Raw genomic sequence first — 8,555 nt, forward strand, 5'->3', positions numbered from 1 at the left:
AAGACGAGGGCTAGTAGAAATCCTTGGGTAACAGAAGAAATATTGAATTTAATTGATGAAAGGAGAAAATATAAAAATGCAGTAAGTGAAACAGGCAAAAAGGAATACAAACGTCTCAAAAATGAGATCGACAGGAAGTGCAAAATGGCTAAGCAGGGATGGCTAGAGGACAAATGTAAGGATGTAGAGGCCTATCTCACTAGGGGTAAGATAGATACCGCCTACAGGAAAATTAAAGAGACCTTTGGAGATAAGAGAACGACTTGTATGAATATCAAGAGCTCAGATGGAAACCCAGTTCTAAGCAAAGAAGGGAAAGCAGAAAGGTGGAAGGAGTATATAGAGGGTTTATACAAGGGCGATGTACTTGAGGACAATATTATGGAAATGGAAGAGGATGTAGATGAAGATGAAATGGGAGATATGATACTGCGTGAAGAGTTTGACAGAGCACTGAAAGACCTGAGTCGAAACAAGGCCCCCGGAGTAGACAATATTCCATTGGAACTACTGACGGCCATGGGAGAGCCAGTCCTGACAAAACTCTACCATCTGGTGAGCAAGATGTATGAAACAGGCGAAATACCTTCAGACTTCAAGAAGAATATAATAATTCCAATCCCAAAGAAAGCAGGTGTTGACAGATGTGAAAATTACCGAACTATCAGCTTAATAAGTCACAGCTGCAAAATACTAACACGAATTCTTTACAGACGAATGGAAAAACTAGTAGAAGCCAACCTCGGGGAAGATCAGTTTGGATTCCGTAGAAACACTGGAACACATGAGGCAATACTGACCTTACGACTTATCTTAGAAGAAAGCTTAAGGAAAGGCAAACCTACGTTTCTAGCATTTGTAGACTTAGAGAAAGCTTTTGACAATGTTGACTGGAATACTCTCTTTCAAATTCTAAAGGTGGCAGGGGTAAAATACAGGGAGTGAAAGGCTATTTACAATTTGTACAGAAACCAGATGGCAGTTATAAGAGTCGAGGGACATGAAAGGGAAGCAGTGGTTGGGAAGGGAGTAAGACAGGGTTGTAGCCTCTCCCCGATGTTGTTCAATCTGTATATTGAGCAAGCAGTAAAGGAAACAAAAGAAAAATTCGGAGTAGGCATTAAAATTCATGGAGAAGAAATAAAAACTTTGAGGTTTGCCGATGACATTGTAATTCTGTCAGAGACAGCAAGGGACTTGGAAGAGCAGTTGAATGGAATGGACAGTGTCTTGAAAGGAGGATATAAGATGAACATCAACAAAAGCAAAACAAGGATAATGGAATGCAGTCTAATTAAGTCGGGTGATGCTGAGGGAATTAGATTAGGAAATGAGGCACTTAAAGTAGTAAAGGAGTTTTGCTATTTGGGGAGCAAAATAACTGATGATGGTCGAAATAGAGAGGATATAAAATGTAGACTGGCAATGGCAAGGAAAGCGTTTCTGAAGAAGAGAAATTTGTTAACATCCAGTATAGATTTAAGTGTCAGGAAGTCATTTCTGAAAGTATTCGTATGGAGTGTAGCCATGTACGGAAGTGTAATATGGACGATAAATAGTTTGGACAAGAAGAGAATAGAAGCTTTCGAAATGTGGGCTACAGAAGTATGCTGAAGATTAGATGGGTAGATCACATAACTAATGAGGAAGTATTGAATAGGATTGGGGAGAAGACAAGTTTGTGGCACAACTTGACCAGAAGAAGGGATCGGTTGGTAGGACATGTTCTGAGGCATCAAGGGATCACCAATTTAGTATTGGAGGGCAGCGTGGAGGGTAAAAATTGTAGAGGGAGACCAAAAGATGAATACACTAAGCAGATTCAGAAGGATGTAGGTTGCAGTAGGTACTGGGAGATGAAAAAGCTTGCACAGGATAGAGTAGCATGGAGAGCTGCATAAAACCAGTCTCAGGACTGAAGACCACAACAACAACAACAACAACAATGTACAAAATGAAATTGTCTATAATAAATGACAGCAAACTTACAGCTCCTTTCCACATAAATGGTTTATAGTAATTTGTTTCTCAGTAACAATATATAACTAGTACTGTAGATGGTAAAGTGTAATAAAAGCTGAAACAAACAAAGATAGAAAATTTTGGAGGTTAGTTTGTAAAGTCATTTTCTTGGTCTTCAAGATATTCATTTATTGAGTAGCAACATTTATCAACTAAAAATTTTCTAAATTCTAATTTAAAATTTGTATTGTCCTTTAAATCTTTAATGTACTGAGGCAGTGCATTATAGAGCTTAATGCCCATGTGGCTTACATGCTTCTGAGTTCGTGTTCTTCTTACTTGTTCTATGTGGAGATCAGTATTTTTCCTTGTGTTATAGTTGTGACAGTCTGCATTTGTGTGGAGATTGCTTAGATTAGCTTTGGTTAAGAGTACACATTTGAGTATATAGACTGATGGCAGAGTAAGTATTCCTAAAGTAAGTATTCCTAACTTTTTGAAAAGAGGTCTGCAGTGAGCTTGTGTTGGACTGTGGGTAATTATTCGAACAGCCCGTTTTTGTAAAATAAAAATGTCTTTCAAATTAGATTTTGAGCTGGCCCAGAACACTATTCCAAATGAGGCAACAGAATGAAAGTATCCAAAGTATGCCATTCTGATGCCTTATAGAGTGCAAACATTTGCAATAACTCTCAATGCAAAGCAGGCAAAGTTAAGTCTGTGTGTAAGAAATTTTACATAGTGTTTCCGATTCATAGCTTCATCTACATGCATTCCTAACACTTCTGCAAAGTGCACTCTCTCTATTAGTTTGTCATCCAGTTCTAGATTAATTTCTTCATCCTGAATCATTTTATCAAACTGTATGTAATTTGTTTTCTTTGCATTGAGTGTAAGTTTATTTTCACTGAAGCAAGTCTCAATATTTTTTAGGATTTTGTCAGTAGTTGACTGTAATGAGTTTTTAAAGTTGCTCACTATCAGACTTATGTCATCTGCATATAGTACAATTTTGGCTGTATCATATTGTAACTGTAAATCATTGACATATATGAGAAAGAGTAGTGGTCCTAAGATGCTGCCCTGGGGTACTCCTAAAGGAACGTCTTTTGCTTCTGAAACTAACCTCATTTTTTGACTTGAATTTAAAGTGGTGAGCTCTACAATCTGAGATCTATTTTTGAGATATGACTCAAACCACATTTTAACTCTTCCTTTAATACCTACTGCTTCCAGCTTATCAAGGAGGATTTCATGGCAGACCGTATCAAAAGCTTTAGATAGATCAAAATTGATTCCTACTACACTTTTGTTTTTCTCCAAATTTTTAATTGGGTGTAGTCTATGACTGCAGTTCCTGTGCTTCATTTTGCACAAAAACCATGTTGATTACTATTCCAAAGTTTATTATTGTCTAGGTAACTAGTGACTCTCAATTTCATCAGTTTCTCGAATATTTCGGAGGAAGAAGTGATATGGGACGGTAGTTTTCTATTTTATGTCTGTCTCCATTTTTAAATAGTGGCCTCACTTGTGATATCTTCAGTTGCTGAGGAAACACACCTTCACTAAAGGATAAATTTGCAATATGTGCTAAAGGTCTTGCAATCTGCACTGCAGTCCTTATTATGATTGAAACTGGTACTTCAGCAACACCGGCTGCCATTTTTCGTTTTAAGCTTCTAATCACTCTACTCACTCCCTGTTCATTTGTTGAAGGAATATTCATGCTGCAGGCAACCCTTGGAGCATGTACTATTTTCTGTTTTGTGAAGTTTAAGTTTAATGAATGTGGTACATTTAAAAATAGTTATTAATATAGTTTGCCATTTCCTTCTTTTCTATATTGCAATTTTCACTGCTTTTGAGTATTATTTCTTCCTCTTCTCCCAAGGTAGTAGTTTTATTCCTCACAATGTCTTGGAGCACTTACATACACTTCCCAATACATTTACTTCATAATGATTTTTGCTTCTCATAATAAAAAAAAGTTCCAAATGAACTTTGTTGTTGTTGTTGTTGTTGTTGCTCCTGGTGCTGCTGCTGTTGTGGTCTTCTGTCCAAAGACTGGTTTGATGCAGCTCTCCATGCTACTCTATCCTGTGCAAGCCTCTTCATTTCTGAGTAACAACTGCAACCTACAGCCTTCTGAATCTGTTTAGTGTATTCATCTCTTGACCTACTTCTATGATTTTTACCCTGTCGCACTCCCCTCCAATACCAAATTGGTGATCCCTTGATGCTTCAGAATGTGTCCCACCAACTGATCCCTTCTTCTAGTTAAGTTGTGCCACAAATTCCTCTTGTCCCCTATTCTATTCAGTACCTCCTCATTAGTTATGTGATATACCCATCCAGTCTTCAGCATTCTTCTGTAGCACATCATTTCAAAAGCTTCTATTATCTTCTTGTCTAAACTGTTTATTGTCCATGTTTGACTTCCACACATGGTTACACTCCATACAAATACTTTCAGAAAAGACTTCTTGACACTTAAATCTACACTGGATGCTAACAAATTTCTCTTCTTGAGAAACGCTTTCCTTGCCATTGCCAGTCTACATTTTATATCCTCTCTACTTCAACCATCATCAGTTAATTTGCTGATAAATAGCAAAACTCATTTACTTACTACTTTGTGTCTCATTTCCTAATCTAATTTCCTCAATGTCACTTGATTTAGTTCAACTATATTCCATTACCTTTATTTTGCTTTCGTTTATGTTCATCTTTTATCCTTTTTTAAAGACACTGTCCATTCCATGCAACTGTTCTTCCAAATCCTTTGCTGTCTCAGACAGAATTACAATATCATCAAGAAACCTCAAGGTTTTTATTCCTTCTCGATGGATTTCAATTCCTACTCCAAATTTTTCTTTTGTTTCCTTTATTGCTTGCTCAATATACAGATTGAATGACATCAGGGAGAGGCTACAACCCTGTCTCACTCACTTCCCAACCGCTGCTTCCCTTTCATGCCCTTCGACTCTTATAACTGCCATCTGGTTTCTGTACAAATTGTAAATAGCCTTTCGCTCCCTGTATTTTACCCCTGCCACCTTTAGAATTTGAAAGAGAGTATTCCAGTCAACATTGCCAAAAGCTTTCTGTAAGTCTACAAATGCTAGAAACGTAGGTTTGCCTTTCCTTAATCTATTTTCTAAGATAAGTCGTAGGGTCAGTATTGCCTCACGTGTTCCAACATTTCTACAGAATCCAAACTGATCTTCCACAAGGTCGGCTTCTATCGGTTTTTCCATTCATCTGTAAAGAATTCGCATTAGTATTTTGCAGCTGTGACTTATTAAACTGATAGTTCAGTAATTTTCACGTCTGTCAACACCTGCTTTCTTTGGGATTGGAATTATTATATTCTTCCTGAAGTCTGAGGGTATTTTGCCTGTCTCATATATCTTACTCACCAGATGGTAGAGTTTTGTCAGGACTGGTTCTCCTAAGGCCGTCAGTAGTTCCAATGGAATGTTGTCTATTCCCGGGGCCTTGTTTTGACTCAGGTCTTTCAGTGCTCTGTCAAACTCTTCATGCTGTATTGTATCTCCCATTTCATCACATCTATATTCTCTTCCATTTAGATAATATTGTCCTCAAGTACATCACCCTTGTATAGACCCTCTATATACTCCTTCCACCTTTCTGCTTTCCCTTCTTTGCTTAGAACTGGGTTTCCATCTGAGCTCTTGTTATTCATACAAGTGGCTCTCTTTTCTCCAAAGGTCTCTTTAATTTTCCTGTAGGCAGTATATATCTTACCCCTAGTGGGATAAGCCTCTACATCCTTACATTTGTCCTCTAGCCATACCTGCTTAGCCATTTTGCACTTCCTGTCGATCTCATTTTTGAGACGTTTGTACTCCTTTTTGCCTACTTCATTTACTGCGTTTTTATATTTTCTCCTTTCATCAATTAAATTCAATATTTCTTCTGTTACCCAAGGATTTCTATTAGCCCTCGTCTTTTTACCTACTTGATCCTCTGCTGCCTTCACTACTTCATCCCTCAGAGCTACCCATTCTTCTTCTACTGTATTTCTTTTCCCCCATTCCTGTCAATTGTTCCCTTATGCTCTCCCTGAAACTCTGTACAACCTCTAGTTTAGTCAGTTTATCCAGGTCCCATCTCCTTAAATTCCCCCCCATCAAGTGCCCGTGCTTAATATAGTAACTCGCATCTTGTGCTGGTCCTAATTTCAAGTTATTGTATTTTGTTGAGAAAAAAAAAAAAACTTATTTATTCTCAATAAAGATCAGGTGCTGACAAAAAGCATTGAGTTTGGTTTTCAAATACTTAGATTTGTTTCTGAATCTGGAGGCACTGTTTACACAAGAAGTCACTTGACCAAGGAGCTTCTATAAACACCTAAGAGTAGAAGTGCGTGTGTTCTGACTCAAATGAAAAACATAGATAAACAAAACCCTATGCTCATATACGATGTTGATTAATAACTTAAAACAAAACTTCTTTTTAAATATGTTAATAAAAAGAATGTACTTTATCACTTTCCCTTGTTAAATAGAAATCAGCAAACAGGCCAAAACAAAACAAAACAGAGTTTTACAACACTCCTATTTGATTACACAATATCTTCATATGTGTCTTCAGTAGAGCTTTGGTCATAATGTCCACTACCTGCTCTACAGATGGGATTTGATTAACTCTAATACTTCCTTCATAAAGTTTCCACAAATAATGGAATGCTTGATGCTAGTGACTTTTTTTTACTGCTAAATTGTCAATCCAGAGAACTGGAGTTTCAGATAGTCTTCTTGTTTCTCCAAATAGACAAGTTAACCAAATAATCTCCTTGACAGCTTCATTTGCAGCAACTAGTTCAGCTTCAGTTGTAGATATTGCTACCATGGTTTGTCACTGACTTAGCCGTGATATCACCCCTCCTGTGTAGTTGATGACTACTCCAGATGTCGATCTGCCTGTTTTTGAGCAGCCTCCAAAATCTGCATCACTGTAGCATTCTAGAGTTGTGCTCTTTCCTCTTGATTTGTATGTGATTCCATATTCAGTCGTTCCTGATGCATAACAAAAAACCCTTTTTACTCTTAATATATCATCTTTGGTGGGATTCTCGAGAGATATTGACAGAACACTTACACTGAAGGCTAGGTCTGGTCTTGTGCCAAGCATCAGATACATTAATGCTCTAACTGCTTCTCTATATGGAAAAGGCTGTTCTACTGGGTCAATCTTCACCTGACTATGAAACACCTGTAACTTTCAACACTGGGGTAGAAACTGCTTTACACTCTGAAAAATTGAAACATTTTAAATTCTTTGTGCATAAGCCTTCTGGTGAATCTTGATACAGCCATTCTTGGCATGTTTAGTTTGCAGACCTAAGTAATAGTTTGCAGGTGCCATTGTGATCTTGGACTCCTTTTGCAATTGCTGAAATAAAATGCTCAAATCATTTGAATCAGTGGCAGCTAGCAACCCGTCGTCAACATACAAAATTACCAAAACTTCTTTGCCATTTTTATTTTGTATGTACAAACATGGATATGCTTGGCTTGCTCTGAAATGTAGACCTACAAAAAATTCTCTGAATCACTTGTTCCAGCATGTTGGTGCTTGTTTTAAACCATACAGCCTTCTCTTCAACCTGCAAACTCTGTTGGTACCATCTTCATAACCTACTGGTTGTGCCATATAAATGGTTTCGTCAAGTTTTCCATAAACGAAGGCCGTTGACACATCAAACTGTCCAAGATACATTCTTTTAGTTGCAGCAATGCTCAGAATAGACTGAATCATTGTCGTTTCTGCAAGTGGACTATAAGTTTGACTGTAATCTACACCTTCTTGTTGACTGAACCCTTGGCAACCAGTCAAGCATTAAGTTTTTCGATCTGACCCTCTTAATTTGTTTTCAGTTGAAACACCCACTTACACGGTTTTGCCTTGGCACCCTTGGGTAAGTCTTCAAGCTCCGAGGTTTCATTTTCAATCAGAGGTTCCATTTCTCTGTCCATTGCTTCTTTCCATTTGAAGCTGTTATTATGTCTAAGTGCATCCTCATAGGTTTCAGGAACTTCAGTTGTGACAAAGAAATCTTCTGTTATTGTCGCATAATCATTGAGGTATTTTGGTCTCTTTAATGATGAACAATCTCTTAACTTCACTCCTATTTCTTCTTTGCAAGTTTATGGAATGTCATCAGATTCTGTGTCTAAACCAGTTTCATGCTCCAAACTATCTTCTGAGTGTGTATTTTTCTCATTCTCTGGTTGATTTTTAATATAATCTGGACCTGCAATGGGATTTTCAACATCTTGAAATGGTAGCGTAACTTGTTCAGTACAGCATCACAGTTTTTCTTCAAATTGCACATCTCTGGACAGCACAATTGTATTACTTTCTTCTATCCAAATCCTGAAGCGTTCATCACCATCATAACCAATAAGATGTCCTTTCACAGCTTTCTTGTCCATCTTCCTTTGTTTTTCACTTGAATGTGTGCATAACATGTTGAGCCAATGAGCCTAAGATGTTTAGTTTCTAGGCTTTTTCCATTGCCACAACTCGTAAGGACTGACACCTTCTAGAGATGACTTCCCTGT

The sequence above is a fragment of the Schistocerca americana genome, chromosome 10, assembly GCF_021461395.2.
Source record: "Schistocerca americana isolate TAMUIC-IGC-003095 chromosome 10, iqSchAmer2.1, whole genome shotgun sequence".
Lineage (NCBI taxonomy): Eukaryota > Metazoa > Arthropoda > Insecta > Orthoptera > Acrididae > Schistocerca > Schistocerca americana.